The sequence below is a fragment of the Pristiophorus japonicus genome (genome assembly GCF_044704955.1).
Source record: "Pristiophorus japonicus isolate sPriJap1 chromosome 24 unlocalized genomic scaffold, sPriJap1.hap1 SUPER_24_unloc_1, whole genome shotgun sequence".
Lineage (NCBI taxonomy): Eukaryota > Metazoa > Chordata > Chondrichthyes > Pristiophoridae > Pristiophorus > Pristiophorus japonicus.
In genome coordinates this window covers 2,651,786-2,672,432 of record NW_027250648.1, presented here as the reverse complement: position 1 = coordinate 2,672,432, position 20,647 = coordinate 2,651,786, and the positions used below count along the sequence as shown (strand labels likewise).

The 20,647-nt window shown below is 44.9% G+C and overlaps 1 long non-coding RNA gene and 1 pseudogene across 1 annotated transcript; both read left to right on the top strand.

Moving 5' to 3' along the window:
* LOC139241180 (zinc finger protein 850-like) overlaps positions 1–20,647 on the top strand; it is a 269,295-nt pseudogene that overhangs the window by 231,834 nt on the left and 16,814 nt on the right.
* Positions 382–19,582, top strand: LOC139241169 (uncharacterized). The gene is made up of 3 exons (XR_011588807.1): positions 382–471; positions 3,062–3,249; positions 11,377–19,582. It is a non-coding gene; the product is annotated as an uncharacterized lncRNA (long non-coding RNA).

The window sequence follows — 20,647 nt, the reverse complement described above, 5'->3', positions numbered from 1 at the left end:
TGTTGTTCGGGGCCTGAGGCTTACAGCGGGTGTGTGTGAAGCGGATAATGCGGAGTGTTGTCTCTCGGGCGGGCGGAGCCTGGGCCCGCACTCGGTGTGTGTGAAACCCGCGTCCCCCCGGGGTTTATTAACCCGCTCCCTCCGCCCATCTCTGAGCCGCTGCCTCAGACACAGCCGCCCCACCGCGCATGCTCAGCTCACACTCCTCGGGTGATTGACGGTGGTTCCGGGCCAATTGGAAGAGCGGGGGCGGGGCTGGAGGACCAAGCGGGCGGTTGGTCCTCCAACCAATCGGAGTGCGCAAGGGGCGGGGCTTGCGTCCCCCCAAGTGGGCGGGGTTGAGCCCGGATCTCCCGCACTGAGCATGCGCGGGCGGCGGCGGCGGCGGCAATTGCTGGAGCCCGGATGATGTGGGACACAAGACGGTCGCTTGTCGACGCGGGGCAGGAATTGGAGCCGCGAGTGGGGCTGGTGAGCTTCATAAACCCCTGGTGCAGGGCCCAATAACAGCCCAGAGGCTGAGCCCGGCTTTGTCCCGCGGGGACAGGGTCTCACGCTCCCAGGGACACGGTCACGAAATGTATTTTGGAAGCAAGAAAAATGGGAGGCATTCTAAACCAAATGGTCCAATTTGAAGGTGAACACAAATCTGTGAGGGGCAGGATCAGCTGATCAATCTGTTAAAGCATTAATAGCAGTATAGAGTACAACAACAAGCTCCTTATGCTCAACCTTTATCAGTCACTAGTTAGACCTCAGATATTGAGGATTGGGCTCAATTCTGGGCTCCACACTTTGAAAAGTTCATCAATAATAACTTTCAAAACGATGAATGCTTCAAAAGGAAAATGTTCTGGTGCTTTGGGGTAGGTGCAGGGAGTGGCACTTTCAGTGAGTCGGACAGGCTCGATGGGCCGATTGGTCTCCTTCTGTGCTGTATGATTCCCTGAAATGGTGACAGTCTGGGAGCATCTGTCTAAGGTGGTGAAATGGTGAGTGGTCAGGGAGAGCCCATCACCAAAACAGGGAGATATTACAGATAGATAGGGAGGGTCAGAGTGTATAAAGAGGTGAGGAGAGCACAGACACCCAGACAGAGTCAGCACCCTCAGAGGAGGAGAGGGATGGGAACCAGTGAGTGTAGAACTGAACCCAGCCAGAGTCAGTGCTTTCAGGGAGGGAAAAAACTGGAAGCAGAGGAAAAATTGTTGCCGATGGTGCGATGGGTTTGGATTTCTGCACAGGGAGGAGGGAGAGTCTGTGGGATTGAGATTTACAGCTTTGGAGAACATGAGACTCAGACCAAACTTCATGTTAAGATCTGACCGCGAAACTCGATTCATCAGGACCTCAATATACACTGTCTCATTAAACATTATCTTTCGGATGAGCGGTTAAACCGAGATCCCGTCTGCTCTCAGATTGACGTAAAATATTCCATGGCACTATTTCGAAGAAGAGCTGGGGGTTATCCCGGTGTCCTGGCCAATTTTCCACATGGCAGACTGATCACGAAAATAAAAGCCCATGGGATCCAGGGCAAAGTGGCAAGTTGGATCCAAAATTGGCTCAGAAGCAGGAAGCAAATTGTAATGGTTGATGGGTGTTTTTGTGACTGGAAGTCTGGTACAGCACAGGTTAGGTACAGAGTAAATCTCCCTCGACACTGTCCCATCAAACACTCCCACACCAGATGCAGCACTGATGCTGAGTGAAGCTCCCCTGAAGCCTCGCCCCTCGGGCTCCTGCATTGGTTGGAGGTCCCGCTGCACTCTCGGTCCTCCAGGCGCCGCCCACTTACCCCCCCAATTGATCAGATCCTCCCGTCACTCAGGCGCTGTGCGGATCACGTGGCTGCGGTCAAACGGAATGGGCTCGCGGCCAGGGTGGGCCGCCCGGGACTCTTGGGCCAATTTTCTGGCTCGGCCCCGATCATTTTCGGATGTTGAGCAAACGTCACTTGCCCCACTGACCCCCCACCCCCCGGAGAGCTTCCGACGTATGGAGAAATCAGGGCAGGTGACCAACAGCTTCGTCAAAGAGGTAGGTTTTAAGTAGCATGTTAAAGGAGGAAAGAGGTCAGAGGCACAGAGGTTTAGGCAGGGAGTTCCAGAGCTTGGGGCCTCGCCAACAGAAGACACGGCCATCAATGGTTGAGTGATTATAATCAGGGATGCTCGAGGGAAGAATTAGAGGAGCGCAGACATCTCTGGGGGTTGTGGGGCTGGAGGAGATAACAGAGATAGGGAGGGGTGAGGCCATGGAGGGATTTGTAAATAAGGATGAGAATCTTGAAATCGAAGCATTGCTTAACCAGGAGGCAATGTAGGTCCACGAGTATAGAGGTGATGGGTGAACAAGACTTGGTGCGAGTTAGGACATGGGCAGCCGAGTTTTGGATGAGCTCCAGATTAAGTCGGGTAGAATGTGGGAGGCCAGCCAGGAGTGTGTTGGAATAGTCAAGTCTAGAGGTAGCCGAGGAATGGATAAGGGTTTCAGCAGAGGATGAGCTGAGGCAGGAGTGGAGACGGCCGATGTTACGGAGGTGGAAATAAGCGGTCTTGGTTATGCTGGGGATATGTGGTCACAGCATTCTGGGTAAGATCATCCGCCATTTTCATAGAATGAAACAGGGCAGGAGGCGGCCATTCTGCCCATCGAGCCTATGCTGGCTCTATGGTAGAGCTATCCAGTTAGTTCCACTCCCCTGCTCTTTCCCCATAGCTCTGCAAATATTGTCCCTTCAGTGTTTATTCAATTCACTTTTGAAAGTTACTATTGAATCTGCTTCCACCACCCTATCAGGCAGTGAATTCCAGATTGCAACAACTCGCTGCTTTTAAAATGTTTCCTCATGTCGCCTCTGCTTCTTTTGCCAATCACCTGAGAACCAGGGACACGCTGTGTAACCGGGCACAGACACACTGCACAGCCCAGACATCACTTGTTTCCCACTTGGCCCAAAAGGAATATATTTAATGCAATAATTCATTTAATTTTACTTTAAATAGTTTAGTTTATAAATTTGATGATGCTTCTCTAAATTTATTTCTTAACTCAGATTCACGGCCTCATTTTATTTCTTCCTCTGAGCCCCTCAACTTCATCTGGCAGTATAATGTTGGTGAGTGGTGATTGATTGCCCTGGGAACCAACAGGAAGAGAGCTCAGAGGCCGAGGGCCCAGGGAGCAGCGTGTTCTGTAACCAATCGCGGTGCTTGAGGGGTGGTTCCTGAATCGGTCTGTCAGGTGAGTCTGTGTGAACTCCTGTTAAACAATTCATCTTTTAAAAGTTAAATCGAGATTTCTTTTGTCAACTAAACAATTTAACATTTGTCAGTATTTTGTTTCCCTGGGGTTCCTATTATGAGTTTCAGACACTTCAGTGCCAAGTGGACCAGGTGTTTAAAGGTCATTCAGTTCCCTCTTTCCATGTTGCTGTTAGTTAAAGGTACAGAGATTGATTTCCCCTCATTCTGCATCTTTAGTAGTTAAACAAAAATCCTTCCTGTTAGTGAGTCACATTCTGCACTGGGGGAGACGGCTGGTGGCTTCAGTCTTTAAGTGAAGAAATTCCTCATCTCTGTCTTAAATGGCCTACTCCTTATCCTGAGCCCCCTAGTTCTGGACACTCCATCAGGGGAATCAATCTCTCAGCATCTACCCTGTCAATCCCCTTCAGAATCTGGTATGTTTCAATGAGATCACCTCATTCTTCTAAACTCCAGAGAGTGTTGTCCCATTTTACACAATCTCTCCTCATAAGACAACCAGGAATCAATCTAGTGAACCGCCTCCAAGGCAAGTATATCATTCCTTAGATAAGGAGACCAAAACTGTGCCGAGTACTCCAGGTGTGGTCTCACTAAGGCCCTGTACAATTGTAGCAAGATTTCCTTACTCTTATACTGCACCCCTTTGCAGTAAACGACAACTACCATTTGCCTTCCTTATTACTTGCGGTACCTGCATGCTAGCTTTTTGTGTTTCTTGCACGAGAACACCCAAATTTCTCTGAATACCAACATTTAAAAGTTTCTCACCATTTAAAAGATAATCTTTTTCTATTCTTCCTACCAAAGTGAATAACCTCACATTTTCCTACATTATACTCCATCTGCTACCTTACTGCCCACTCACATCGTCTATCTATATCTCTTTGCACTCTTGTGTTCTGCTCATAGCTTATTGTCCCACCTAGCTTTATATCGTCAGCAAATATTGCACTCAGTCTCTTCATCGAGGTCATTATTATAGATTGTAAATAGCTGAGACCCCAGCACTGATCCTTGCGGCACCCCACGAGTTACAGCCTGCCGCAAGCTCCGCCCCACACTCTCCAATTGGTTGGAGGACCAATCACCCACTCGCTCCTCCAGCCCCTCCCACTCTTCCTATTGGTGGGGAGCTGCTGTCAATCAACCGGACAGTGTGAGCTGAGCATGCTCAGGCGGCGGTGGCAGACGCTGACGCTGACGCAGACGCAGGAGGTGAGCATGCTCTAGGGAGCGGGTTAAAGAAACGCTGGGGGCAACAACACCGAGTGCAGCCCCGGGCCCTGATATAAATTGGGGAACATTCTCCCCACACCGGGACGGGGCCCGGATATAAACCGGGGAACATTCTCCCCACAATGGGGGGGAGCCCCGGGCCCGGATATAAACCGGGGAACACTCTCCCCACACCGGGGGGGGGGGGATATAAACCGGGGAACATTCTCCCCACATCGGGGGGCGGGGATATAAACCGGGGAAAATTCTCCCCACACCGGGCATGGGGGGGAATATAAACCGGGGAACATTCTCCGCACACCGGGGGGAGGGGGGGATATAAACCGGGGAACATGCTCCCCTCACCGGGTTGGGGGGAATATAAAACGGGGAACATGCTCCCCACACCGGGCGTGGGGGGGAGCTAAACCGGGGAACATCCTCCCCACACCGGGGGTGGGGGGGATTTAAACCGGGGAACATTCTCCCCCTGCCTGCCTGGGTCCCGGGTTCACTCCAGCCCGAAGGATCGGTCAGTGCATGCACAGTGTCTGTCAAATACCCGGAGAGTGTCTGTAAATCAAAGAGAAATAGTAATGGACCAGGGAGTGTCTGTAAAGGAAGGAGAAATGGTGACTGAGCACGAAGCCTCAATTTTAAAATTCTCATCCTTGTTTCCAAATCCCTCTGTGGCCTCGCCCCTCTCTATTTCTGTAACCTCCTCCAGCCCTACAACCCTCCAGGATCTCTGTGCTCCCCCAATTCTGGCCGCCTGTGCATTCCCGATTTTAATCACATCACCATTGGTAGCCATGCCTTCAGCTGCCTCGGCCCTAAGCTCCAGAATTCCCTCCCTAAGCCTCTCCCTCCTCCTTTAAGACCATAAGAGCATAAGAAATAGGAGCAGGAGTCGGCCATTTGGCCCCTCGAGCCTGCTCCGCCATTCAATAAGATCATGGCTGATCTGATCATGGACTCAGCTCCACTTCCCTGCCCGCTCCCAATAATCCTTTACTCCCTTATCGTTCAAAAATCTGTCTATCTCCACCTTAAATATATACAATGACCCAGCCTCCACAGCTCTCTGGGGCAGAGTATTCCATAGATTTACAACCCTCAGAAGAAATTTCTCCTCATTTCAGTTTTAAATGGGAAGCCCCTTATTCTAAGACTATGTCCCCTAGTTTTAGTTTCCCCTATGTGGAAATATCCTCTCTGCATCCACCTTGTCGAGCCATCTCATTATCTTATATGTTTCAATAAGATCAGCTCCCATTCTTCTGAACTCCAATGAGTATAGACTCAAACTACTCAACCTATCTTCATAAGACAACCCCCTCATATCCAGAATCAATCTCGGGAAGCTTCTCTGACAGCCTCCAATGCAAGTATATCCCTCCTTAAATAAGGAGACCAAAATTGTATGCAGTACTCCAGGTGTGGCCTCACCAATACCCTGTACAATTGTAGCAGGATTTCTCTGCTTTTATATTCCATCCCCCTTGCAATAAAGGGCAACATTCCATTTGCCTTCCTGATTACTTGCTGTACCTGCATACTAACGTTTTGTGTTTCATGCACAAGGACCCCCAGGTCTCTCTGTGCTGCAGCACTTTGCAATTTTTCTCCATTTAAATTATAATTTGCTTTTCTATTATTTCTGCCAAAGCAGATAATCTCACATTTTCCCACATTATACTCCATCTGCCAAATTTTTGCCCACTCACTTCGCCTGTCTATATCCCTTTGCAGATTTTTGTGTCCTCCTCACAATTTGCTTTCCCACCCATCTTTCTATCATCAGCAAACTTGGCTACATTACACTCGGTCCCTTCATCCAAGTCAAAAGGCTTTTGACGAGGTCCCACACAAGAGATTGGTGTGCAAAATTAAAGCACCTGGTATTGGTGGTAATGAATTGATGTGGATAGAGAACTGGTTGGCAGACAGGAAGCAAAGAGTAGGAATAAACGGGTCCTTTTCAGAATGGCAGGCAGTGACTAGTGAGGTACCACAAGTTCAGTGCTTGAACCCCAGCTATTTACAATATACATTAATGATTTAGACGAAGGAATTGAAAGTAATATCCTGAAGTTTGCAGATGACATTAAGCTGGGTGGTAGTGTGAGCTGTGAGGAGGATGCTAAGAGGCTGCAAGGTGATTTGGACAAGTTAGGTGAGATGGCAGATGCAGTCTAATTTCGATAAATGTGAGGTTATCCACTTTGGTGGCAAAAACAGGAAGGCAGAATATTATCTGAATGGTGACAGATTCGGAAAAGTGGAGGTGCAATGAGACCTGGGTGTCATGGTACATCTGTCATTTAAAGTTGGCATGCAGGTACAGCAGGCGGTGAAGAAGGCAAATGGCATGTTGGCCTTCATAGCGAGAAGATTTGAGTATAGGAGCAGGGAGGTCTTACTGCAATTGTACAGGGCCTTGGTAAGGCCACACCTTGAATATTGTGTACAGTTTTGGTCTCCTAATCTGAGGAGGGGCATTCTTGCTATTGAGGGAGTGCAGCGAAGGTTCACCAAACTGATTCCCGGGATGGCAGAAAGAATGGATCGACTAGACGTATATTCACTGGAATTTAGAAGAATGAGAGGGGATCTCATAGAAACATATAAAATTCTGACTGGATTGGACAGGTTAGATGCAGGGAGAACGTTCCCGATGTTGGGGAAGTCCAGAACTAGGGTCACAGTCTAAGGATAAGGGGTAAGCCATTTAGGACCGAGATGAGGAGAAACTTCTTCACTCAGAGAATTGTGAACCTGTGGAATTCTCTACCACAGAAAGCTGTTGAGGGCAGTTTGTTAGATATATTCAAAAGGGAGTTAGATGTGGCCCTTATGGCTAAAGGGATCAAAGGGTATGGAAAGAAAGCAGGAATGGGATACTGAAGTTGCATGATCAGCCATGATCATATTGAATGGTGGTGCAGGCTCGAAGGGCCGAATGACCTACTCCTCCTATTTTCTATGTTGATCATCGTATTCCACCTCAAAAAGAACTCTGCCTGTCCTATCCAGCAAATGTAAATGGACTAGAAACAAAGGAAGATAGAAAATAGGAGCAGTAGTAGGCCATTCGGTCCTTTGAGTCTGCAACACCATTCAATATGATCATGGCTGATCCTCTCTCTCAGCACCATATTCCTGCTTTTTCCCCATACCCCTTGTTTCACGAAATCGCTCTCCCCTTTAAATATATTCAGCGACTTGGCCTCCACAGCCTTCTGTGGTAGAGAATTCCACAGGTTCACCACCCTCTGAGTGAAAACATTTCTCCTCATCTCGGTCTAAATTTCCTACCCCATATGCTGAGACTGTGACCCCTTGTTCTGGACTTCCCAACCAGGGAAAACATCTTCCCCGCATCAATTCTATCCAATCCAGTCAGAATTTTATATGTTTCAATGAGATCCCCTCTCATTCTTCTAAACTCTAGTGATTATAGGCCTAGTCGACCCAGTCTCTCCTCATAGGACAGTCCTGCCACCCCAGGAATCAGTCTGGTGAACCTTCGCTGCACTCCCTCTATGGCAAGTGTATCCTTTCTTAGGTAAGGAGACCAAAACTGCACATACTACCCCAGGTGCGGTCTCACCAAGGCCCTGTATAACTGTAGTAAGACATCCTTGCTCCTGTACTCAAATCCTCTTGCAATGAAGGCCAACATACATACCATTTGCCTTCCTAACTGCTTGCTGCACCTGCATGTTTGCTTTCAATGACTGGTGTACAAGGACACCCAGGTCCCTCTGTACATCGACACTTCCCGAGTCATCACCATTTAAATAATACTTCACATTTATCCACGTTATACTGCATCTGCCATGTGTTTGCCCACTCACTCGACCTATCTAAATCGTCTTGCAGCATTTTTGCATCTTCCTCACAACTCACAGTCCCACCTAGTTTTGTGTCGTCAGCAAACTTGGAAATATTACATTTGGTTCCCTCATCCAAATCATTTATATATATATATATATATATATATATTGTGAATCGCTGGGGCTCAAGCACTGATCCCTGTGGTACCCCACTAGTCACTGCCCGTCACCCCAAAAAAGACCCTTTTATTCCTACTCTCTATTTCCTGTCAGTCAACCAATTTTCAATCCATGCCAGCAAATTACCCCCAATCCTATGTGCTTTAATTTTGCACACTAACCTCTTATGTGGGACTTTATCAAAGGCCTTCTGAAAATCCAAATACACTACATCCACTGGTTCTCCCTTATCTATTCTATCAGTTACATCCTCAAAAAACTACAGCAGGTTTGTCAAACATGATTTTCCTTTCACAAATCCATGCCAACTTTGTCTCATTCTGTTGATATTATCTAAGTGTGCCGTTATCACATCCTTTATAATAGACTCGGGCATTTTCCCAACTACTGATAGGCTAACCAGTTTGTCATTCCCCGTTTTCTCTCTCCCTCCTTTTTTAAATAGTGGGGTTACATTTGCCACCCTCCAATCTGCAGGAACTGTTCCATGATCGATAGAATTTTGGAAGATGACAACCAATGCATCCACTATTTCCATAGCTATCTCTTTGAGTACTCTGGGATGCAGATCATCAGGCCCTGGGGATTTATTGGCCTTCAGTCCCATTAGTTTCTCCAGCACTATTTTCTTACTAATAATCATTTCCTTTAATTCCTCTAGAACCCTTGGTTCCCTTGCATTCCTGGGACATTATTTGTGTCCTCTTCTATGAAGACAGCACCAATGTATATATTTAATTGTTCTGCCATTTCCTTGTTCCCCATTAAAAATTCTCCCATTTCGGTCTGTAAAGGACCTACATTTGTCTTCACTAATCTTTTTCTTTTTATGTACTTGTAGAAACTTTTGCAGTCGTTTTTTTATGTTCCTTGCAAGTTTACTCTCATACCTTCATATGATAGATTGGGAAGATTAATTAAAAGTGATGAAGGTGGAGAGGCAATGGCTAACATTTAAGGAACGAATGCATGAATTCATACTCATTTTTCCCCTCTTAATCAATCTCTTGGTCCTTTTTTGCTGAATTCTAAACTGCTCCCAATTCTCAGGCTTGCTACTTTTTCTGGCAACTTTGTATAACTCCTCTTTGGATCTAATACTATCCTAAATTTCTTTTGTTAGCGATGGTTGGGCCACTTTTCCTTTTGTGTTTTTACACCAGAAAGAAATGTATAACTGTTGCAATTCATTCATTCGTTCCTTAAATATTGGCCATTACCTATCCACTGTCATGCCTTTTAATTAATCTTCCCAATCTATCATAGCCAATTCATTCCTCATACCTTCATAGTTTTCTTTGTTTAGATTTAGGACCTTCGTTTTGGATTGGGCTACTTCACTTTCCATCGTAATAAAGAATTCAATCATGTTATGGTCACTCTTCCCTAAAGGACCCCGCACAACAAGACTGTTAATTAACCCCTTCTCATTTAACAATACCCAATCTAGGATAACCTGTTCCCTAGTAGGCTTCGTAACATACTGGGCTAAAAAAACATCTCATACACACTCCAGGAATTCATCTTCCACAGTATTATTATTAATTTGGTTTAGCCAGTCGATACAGTATTACCTCAGTACTTTTCAATTCTATACCTCTAGAAATAAACCCGAGTGCTTGATTTGCTATTTTTACGGCCTTGCTATCCTATGTCGCAACTTTTAATGATTTGTGTATTTGTACTCCGAGGTCCCTTTGCTCCTCTACCCCACCCAGACTCACACCCTCCACGTAATGTGACCTCCGTACTCTTCCTACCAAAATGTAATACCTCACATTTGCCTCTGTTGAATGTCGTTTGTCAATGATATGCCCATTCTGCAAGTTTATTTATGTCCGCTTGTAATTTGTTGTAGTCCTCCTCAGTATTGACTAGCACCATCACCCAATTTGGTGACATCCGCAAATTTAGATAGTGTTTTTGATTCCAAAGTCTAAATTGTTAATATAAATTGTGAACAACAGTGGTCCCAGCACTATCCACCTTCTGCCACTCTGAATAGTTACCCTTTACCCATTATCTGCTTTCTGTCTTGAAACCAGCTAGCTATCCATTCTGCTACTTGTCCCCTGACTGCGCATTCTCTGACCTTGTTCATCAGTTTATTATGGGGTACTTTATTGAAGGCCTTTTGAAAATCTAGATAAATTATATCTACAAAGCAAGTGTTTATATCTGCTAATCACTCAATAGAAATTCCTACACGCAATGTTGGATGAGCACTGTCATTGGGTGCGTTAGCCTGGATTATGTGCTCAATTGTCTGGAGTGGGACTTGAACTCACAACCTTCTGACTTAGAGGTGAAAGTCTGACTCACTGAGCCACGGCTGACACTTGCACAAATATAGGATGAGCAGATTCTCTGTTCTCTACCCATTGACCCATCAATCAGAGTAAACTTGCAAGTCCCACGTGTCCACAGTAACTGACACCAGGTCAGCCCGCTGGATGGAACCTCGGGCGCCCTGAGCTTGATCTCCGGTGTCTCCAGTCCCGACTGCCCCCTTACATCAGTCTCCCCTCACTTTTATACCCTGCACTGATCCACGTCTGGCACCGGACTCTTCTTTGTCTTCTCTGCTGCGTTTAGGCAGGAAGCGAGGAAAAGACAGCTGGAACTTTTCTAATCTGTGGTTTACAAGGACACTTTCCCTGGATCCCAGCAGTTACTTTTCTTCAGTAATTTTCTCAATATCCCTAAACTCCCCTGCCTGCTGTTAGTTGTTATTTCTTATAGTTTCACAATTATAGGTATAAACATCACACATTATAATCTAATCTATTGTGTTACTCACTCTGGTTTAAGCTAATATTGTGGTTACTAACAGACAAACCCTGTTCTTTTCCCTGATCTGATTACAGATTCCAACAGTGGGCTCAGTGAATGGAATGTCTTATCAATGTTGCCATGGCGACCTGTCTGCAGTGAATCGATTGTTTGAGTTTCTAACTCAGACTAAACTTCTCTTTTCCATGATGTACATTTAAGTCAAAGTCAATGTATTTTAGCCATTTTATGTTGATAAAAGTGGTTAAAGAAGCACATGGGATCCTAGATTTTATAAATAGGGATGTGGAATACAAAAGGGCAAAGGTCATGTAAACCTGTACTAATCATTGGTTCGGCTGCATTTTGAATATTGTGTCAGGTTTTGGGGATCTTACACCAGGAAGGATGTCGAGGCCATGGAGAGGGTGCAGAGAGATTCACTGAGACGATACCAGGGAAGAGAGGCTTTAGTTATCGGGAGATTGGGAAAACTGGGGCTCTTTTCATTAGAACAAAGGGTACTTGGAGATCTGAGGGAGCTGTTCAAAAGTTGACCAGAAAAATGAGGAAAAACTATTTGCACCAGTCGGTGAGTCAGTAACTCGAGGGCATCAAATTCAAATCATCACTAAAAGGCTCAGACCCAGGGATGAACTATCGAGCACTCTGTACAACAATGTTCGGGACACTCACTGTCCTCCGCATCTGTGTCCAGGGGAGGAACTGATGGGTTTCTCTTATCTTTGGGTAAATGATGTTCTCACCAAGGTGATGAATGTCCTCATCTCAGTCCTAACCCCTTATCCTTGGCTATGTCCCCTGATTCTGGACTTCTCCAACATCGGGAACAATCTTCCTGCATCAAACCTGTCCAGTCCCGTCAGAATTTTATATGTTTCTATGAGATCCCCTCTCATCCTTCTAAACTCCAGTAAATACAGGCCCAGTCAATCCAGTCTCTCCTCATATGTCAGTCCTGCCATCCCAGGAATCGGTCTGGTGAACCTCCGCTGCACTCCCTCATGAGCAAGAACGTCCTTCCTCAGATTAGGAGACCAAAACTGTACACAATATTCCAGGTGAGGCCTCACCAAGGCCCTGTACAACTGCAGTGAGACTCCCTGTTCCGATACTCAAATCCCCTAGCTATGAAGGCCAACATACCATTTGCCGCCTTCACCGCCTGCTGTACCAGCATGCCAACTTTTAATGACTGATGTACCATGACACCCAGGTCTTGTTGCACCTCCCCTTTTCCTAATCTGCCGCCATTCAGATAATATTCTGCCTTCGTGTTTTTGCCACCAAAGTGGATAACCTCACATTTATCCACATTATACTGCATCTGCCATGCGTTTGCCCACTCACCTAACCTGTCCAAGTCACCCTGCAGCCTCTTAGCGTCCTCCTCACAGCTCACACCGCCACCCAGCTTAGTGTCATCTGCAAACTTGCAGATTATTACACTCAATTTCTTCATCTAAAATCATTAATGTATATTGTAAATAGCTGGGGTCCCAGCACTGAGCCCTGCGGCACCCCACTAGTCACTGCCTGCCATTCTGAAAAGGACCTGTTTATCCCGACTCTCTGCTTCCTGTCTGCCAACCAGTTCTCTATCCACGTCAGTACATTACCCCCAATACCATGTGCTTTAATTTTGCACACCAATCTCTGGTGTGGGACCTTGTCAAAAGCCTTTTGAAAGTCCAAATACACCACATCCACTGGTTCTCCCTTGTCAACTCGACTAGTTACATCCTCAAAAAATTCTGGAAGATTTGTCAAGCATGATTTCCCTTTCATAAATCCATGATGACTTGGACCAATCCTGTCACTGCTTTCCAAATGTGGAAGAAAGAATCTATGAATCTATGGCTTATGGAAAAGGGAAGGGGATAAATTCTGTTTTTTGCTATGCTTAAAGAAATAATAAGACTAGAAAAATAGCCACGCTTTTTAGCCTTGAAACTTAGAGATGCAATTAAATGACCATCTGGTATTAAAAGGGAGTCTCCTTTTGATTCTGCTTATTAGACTGTGAACAGAGAAAAACTATGCAAGGACAGATAGAGTGTGCACCTCCCGAGACGACCTTTGTACTCGCGGGACTAATGAATAAGATTCTTTTCTATTTCTGTATTCAATTTCTGTATAAAGATAAGTGCAATTTGCTTGTACGACAGAGTTTTGCCTTGGTATGGTCCAAGCAGGCTCTCCGAGATATATCTTGCTTTTTAAAATAAATTCTCTCGAAGTGCAGTTCTGAAAGTCTCCGCCTGAGTTAATTTAAGCTAAATATTTCCTCGACAGATTCTGGCGTAGTCCGGCAGGATCTCTAAAAAAAAAAACGAGATCCAAAAGAACTAAATTTAACTTTTAAAGAGAAAAGAGGAATTTTAAGGACCTTCCTAGCTGAAAGGAGGAAGGTGCCTAGGCCGTCCTAGCTGAAAGGGGGACGAGCCGCCGAGATCCCCTGGAGGGGGTGAGGCATTTAAGGTAGCTACCGCTAAGAAGTTAAAATAACAAAAAGGCAAAAGGAGACCCCGAGCTGAGCAGAAAAGAGAACACCGGTGAGCGCTTTGTAAATTATTGTATATTTTGTAGGATTGTCCTAACTCTCATTTCAGAAAAGATCGCGAGACGTTGCACCCGGAAGAATGGGAAACGGCTCTAGTCGAGCAGGGCGCTCGCGCCCAGCTCCTAGAAAAGAAAAGAAGGATGACCTCTCAACTGAAAGAATGAAAGTACATCCTAAGACTGAGAAAAGAATCAGTAAGGTAGTAAAGCAACGAGAGAAGGTAGGAGATCCCATTGTGCCGCCCGGCTCGCCGGCGGACACTATAATTAAAGAAACAGCAGACAACAGATACGCGGTAACGTTTAGTAGCGATTTATACAGTTGGTCTGATGGGGATTGGCCATATGGAGGAAGTTTTAAATTGTCCTTAATTGAGGAATGGAGACAGACCACCAAAAATGGGACAGGGGACCCCAGTTGGGATAAAGATTATATGGAGAATTGTTTTAAAAAATGGACAGAGGTGGCAAAGAGGCACCAGCCCCTAAAAATAAAAAGAGGAGGAGGGTAAGGAGAAGCCCCCTCCCTCTTACAGCCCCCCGAGTGGCCCGGTTTTGACCGCTTCTCCTGTCGGCTTATACCTCCATCTTCCAACCACCAAGCCGGATGATTGGCAGGAGATTATAGAAATAGTGGCCGCTCAGCTGGATAAGACAGGCCGATTCCTCCACTACCCCCACGACACAAGCCCCCGTGTAATGATCAGAACAACGGCTGTCCTAAAGCCCTGGACACCGGGGGAAGCTCGGGATATGATATCAGCTGCCCCTAATCCTGTTAAGAAGCCAGTAACCTTTCACAACTGGCTTGAGCAAACCTGTACCATTTATTAAAGGGAGCTAAAAAGCATGGAGATATAGGGGAAGTCACCCGCTGCTTGCAGAAAGCAGAAGAATAGATTTTGCAGGCAGATGGAAAAATAGTTGGGACGAGCATGCAGGAATACCAGTGGATCAAAATGAACCTTTGGCAGTGCAAACCTTGTTAAATTGTATGTTGCCACAACAAGCAAGAACATAAAAAATAAGGGTTTTGGACTGGCAAGGAAAAAGTTGGAAAGAGACAGTTACAGTACTGGCTAACATGGATAGAGAGGGACTATTTACCTATAAGGAAATTATGGCTAAAACAGGTCAGTAAATCAGCAAAAGGGACGAGGACAGGCACAGAATAATCAGCATAGGGATGCCCCGGAGGCTTAGTGGTACAGGCGGCAGCCCTCCGCTTATCGGCAGACATAGAAGAAAACCCTCTGGCAGTAGTAAAAGTAGGAGACACTTATGTGAAGTTCCTGGTGGATACCGGTGCTGCTACTATGTCTTCTGTACCATCCTCTGTGGGATTACCTGTAAGCAACACCACCGTCTTAAGTATGGGTGTGGCCGGTATCCCCATGAAAGAATTTTTATCTGAACCTACCAAATTGATAATTGAAGGACAATCAGTTAATGATGAGACTTTGATAGTCTCTAAAACAACATCACTCCCTTTATTGGGAAGACAGACTTTGTGCAAACTAGGAGCCACAATTTATTGCACAAAGGAAGGAATGTACATGGAGCTCCCTCCAAATAATATTCATCAGTTCTTTAATGGGATTAAAAAAGAGAAAAGGGAGGATAACAAAGAAAAGGCTGCCCTCTATTGTTGGCAATTGATTGGCAACTACTATTCCCCCTTGATACATGAAGTTATACAAAACTTAAAGGCTAAATTTGACCCTAATACTGAAGAATTGATGTATATAATTTTGACAAGCTTTGAGGCAGTTCAGCTTCACTGTACAGCCTGGTACACTCGTCAAAAAGCTGAAACTTACCAGTGTTTGGTACAATCCTTTTTAAATAGAGAAGAAACAGTAGAAGCTACGCCCCGCATTTATTTTGGACCAGAAGGATTGGGGGTAGCCATCGATTTGACACCCTTACAGCAACAGCGGTTTAGAGAAGCGAACTCGACACCTCATCTGACCTTGGCTATAAAACCGCCAGCGAAACCTAAAGATATGGGTCCGATGATTGTAGGAATAGAAAGAGAAAAACAGCAACATGGCTATCAACCTTGGGCAGTAATAAAATTGCAAAATGTTCAGATAGACTTTATCACCCACAACAGGGGGATTCTCCAGTGGAAAGGTAAAAATCATGCCTCCACTTTTGAAAAACAGCAACCCCCGGAACAACCAAGCCCTAAGCTGCCAATGGCATTGAATCAAGTATCTTCTGAACTTTGGGCAAAGCATAAGAATCATGTTGGGCAAGTACATTCTGCAGTACCCCATCGGGTACAATTGATAAAGAACGCCGTGTTACCAAGCATTAGGCAGTACAGACTGCCTCCAGAGGCAGAAAATGGGATAGAGCCAGTTATTTCTGCATTGTTGGAACAAGGAGTTTTAGAAAAGACACAGAGCCCGTGTAACACTCCGATACTGCCCATACCAAAGGTTAATAGGCCGAATGAATGGAGATTTGTGCAAGATCTGAGAGCTATTAATAAGATAGTAGTCCTATCACCCCTGTGGTACCAGACACCAACATTATACTATCTGCTATACCACCAACAGCAACTGTCTTTACTGTAATAGACATGTGTTCAGCTTTTTACTCTATCCCGTTAAATCAAGAAAGTCAGTATCTGTTTGCTTTCACCCACAAGAAGCAGCAGTACACATGGACCAGGTTGCCCCAAGGATACACCGAAAGCCCCGCAGTATTTGCAACAGCAGTACTAACCCAAGAACATGGTGGGGAAAATAGACCAGTTGCTTATTATTCGGTTTTGCTGCCTCCAGTAGTAAGGGGAATGCCAGCATGTCTACGTGCTGTAGCTGCTACTGCGGTCATGGTGGAAAAGTCGGTACCTATTGTTTTGGATCATCCATGTACTGTCATTACAGCCCATGCTGTGTTATTACTTTTGAATTCAGCTGCCACACAACACTTTACAGCGTCTCGAAGAACAGGTTATGAAGTATTACTACTGTCACACCCTAACTACACCTTTCGACGTGCACCGGTAGTGAACCCAGCCACCTTTCTTCCTACTAAAGAAGTAGAGGATCCAAACCAGCATGATTGTCTGTTAACGGTGGAAGTAGCCACCTTACCAAGACCAGATTTGCTCACAGAGCCCATGGACAATCCTGATCTTATTCTCTATACGGATGGATCATCACATAGGCCGTCGGATGATTTGTTTTTGGCAGGCTATGCTATTGTAAATCCCCACGAAACTGTTGAAGCATTCGCCCTGCCTCCCGGAACCTCGGCTCAGGCTGCTGAATTGTTTGCCCTCACTAGAGCTTGTATAATAGCTAAAGATCAAACTGCTAATATCTATACTGATTCTAGATATGCATTCGGTGTGGTCCATGATTTTGGACAACTGTGGAAAAACAGAGGCTTTATCACCTCTGGTGGAAAGCATATTAAGCACTCTCAACTGGTGCTTAATCTATTAGACGCCATTCAGTTGCCAAGTAAGGTAGCCGTTATCAAATGTGCAGCTCACACAACCGGTGAGGATGAAGTATCAGTAGGAAATAGGAGGGCTGACGAAGCAGCCAAGCAGTCTCGGTTTCCCCTCCACAGGTACTTGACATCTAACAACTTAAAACAGCCCAACAACAAGTTACCATGCAGGAAGGAAGAACTTGGGAAAACCAGGGTTGTTTTCTAAAAAACGACATTTGGTATCACCCTGATGGGCGAACTGTTTGCCCTAGATCTCTATTTTTGCCCCTGTCACGCCTAGCACACGGTCAGGCTCACATGGGCAAAGGAGGGATGATACATGCTATTAATGCACAGTGGTATGCACCAGGAATAACAGTAGTAATTGAGAAAGTTGCTAGAACATGCCAAATTTGTAACAGAGGTAAAACACCTGCTGAATATGATCATCTACCCCAACCAAGTATGCCCTTTGAAAATTTGCAAATTGACTTTGTCCACATGCCTCCAGCATCAGGTCTTAAGTATCTATTAGTCATAGTAGATATGTTCACAAGGTGGGTAGAAGCGTACGCCACTAGGAAAGACGATGCCCGAACAGTAGTAAAAATTCTATTTAAAGAAATAGTACCAAGATATGGGATACCTATGGGAATCAACAGTGACAGGGGAACCCACTTCACCGGAAAAATAGTGCAAAACCTTGCAGAAGCGTTAGGGTTCCAGTGGAAGTTACATATACCATATCAGCCACAGTCCTCGGGAATGGTAGAAAGAGTAAATGGGATAATAAAATCTACCCTTACCAAGGTATGTCAGGAGACTGGACTGAAGTGGCCAGAAGCCTTACCATTAGTATTGTATACAATGAGAAACCAGAAAAACCGAAACACTGATTTAACACCACATGAAGCCTTATTGGGAAGACCACTGCCAGGTGAAAAAATAGCATTAATTTGGAATGATGAAAAATCACTAAAGTATGCTCAGGCCATGTGTGAAATAGCAAGAAGTCTGCATGAACAAATAAAGCAGACACAGGTGCCCCCGTCGGAAGGAAATATGCACCCTTTCAGACCTGGAGATCAAGTGTTAGTAAAAACATTAAATAAAGAATCCTTTTCTCCTAGGTGGAAAGGATCGTATCAGATAATTCTCACAACATGAACCGCGTTGAAGTTGGAAAAGCACCCGAACTGGGTGCATGCAACCCGCTGTAAATATTATTTCCCCGACGAATTACAGCCGAAGGAAAAGGCATTGAACCAGGATGTACTACGGTCGCCCGACTAAGAAAACAACCATCTTCTCGCTGAAGAACTGTACCTGCTCTTGTATTAAATATTTGAACTTGAAAATATTGCCCAAAATTCACGGACGAATGTCAGAGTTCATTTGTGTGCCAGTTTGGGCCTTTATTATTTGGGTCACTGTTACTATCGTGTGGACGTGTTATTATTGTAACAACTTATTTCAAGAGTGGTATAGAAACAAACAAGAAAGGGAAGATGGGAAGGGACTCTTGGAAAAATTATAAATGGGCGATGGGTATACTGATCATTTTAGCAACAGGGAAATCCCGGCAGGAGGAAGAAGTCCTAAAAGAAGGAAGAGTATGGAAGGGAAATATGGTATGGGAAAGAAGTAATACTATAAGGCAGCAAGGCAATTTTATATGCCCAGCAGGCCAGAGTTGTAAAGTAGGGAATTTTACGGCACGATGTGAGGCATGTGGAATGAAGGAAGAAAGAGGGGAGTTCCAGTTTATATTGGGGAAAGGGTATCAGTTGTTCATAGAATACCAGGCCGATGTGTGGATGAAGTGTACCCGGAGCACAGGGAAAAACAAGAGATGGGGGTACATAGGAGGGCCGGACGAGAGGAAAGACTTCCTCCGTTATTCATATACAAGTATGGTAGAAGGGCAGCGGATGTTGTGCATGAATAACACCCTGGTGAATGGAGGAGACCCATTTGTGGTAAAATGGTCAGTAATAGAATCCGGCCACCCAGAAGACCGGGACCCGGGACATCTAAAAAGGATACTGACCACTTGCATCCCAGTGGTAAGATCCCCAGGTGTATTAAATCTAACAATACGAATTAAATATCCCCCAAAGAAAGAAGATGGTTGCCACACAACCAGTGTTAAGGTATCTTTTGAAAAAGAAAGACCCCAAAGAAAGAAACGGGATGTATTAGAGACTGTGTTAGGTGGAGTGGGAGCAGGAATAGGAGCATTGAACTCCATGGATATCGAGACCCTACAAAATAAAATCCAGGCCGTCGGAGGACTGGTAGGGGAAGATATAAAAATCAGAAATGCCTGGTATGAAGGATTACAGCAATTACAGATATCAGGTTACGTCCTAAATGAAATGACGTGGCAACAGAATGAAGGGATAGAGAAGGAAACAGAGAACCTAATGAAAGAACAACAGGGAGTAAACAAGTACACCCATTGCCTGTTCAAAAGAAATGATCAGACAGCTATTAAGAGCCGAGTTAGAAAGGAAAATATTATCCTTCCATGCTAACACATGGGAAAGGTTGCTGGAAATTAACAAAAGAGATAAGCTTCTTAATTTAACCATTAGCCCTCAAAAAAAAAGATATACCAGTTGTAATCTGGATGGAATTTTGTATAAACCCCCCATTAATAAATGTGTGAGAAGAGTCTACACCCTGTATGACCCTGAAGTAAAAAGAACTTGTACCTTTGGGCAGTGGCAAAATGAAGAAAAATATCTGTCTATGCACAAGATTGAACCCTTACCCCCTGTAATTAATTTGACCAGACTGCACAATTTGATACAGAATGACAAGAAAATTGAGGAAGCTCTGTCAAAGCAAGGCAGAGACATCCACCAATTTAGAGTCGAAATGAGTTACAAGAAGGGGCAGCTAGTGAGAATCGTAGATGAAGTCACCTCTTTGACAGTACACCACTGGTGGGATGTGTTTACCGGATGGTCCCCAAAAGCTACAGCAGTACTGAAGCTTGCTATACACCCCATAGTAATCGTAGGCGTGGTTATGCTTGTATTATTAATAATCCTTTGTGGAATGTGGATAAAATTAAAAAATATAGTCAAGTAATAAACCCCATTTTGCTCAAGAAGAGAATATAGGAAATTGTGTTGATCTAAAAAATAAAAAGATCAACAAGGAGGGAATTGTGGAAGAAAGAATCTATGAATCTATGGCTTATGGAAAAGAGAAGGGTTAAATTCTGTTTTTTGCTATGCTTAAAGAAATAATAAGACTAGAAAAATAGCCACACTTTTTAGCCTTGAAACTTAGAGATGCAATTAAATGACCATCTGG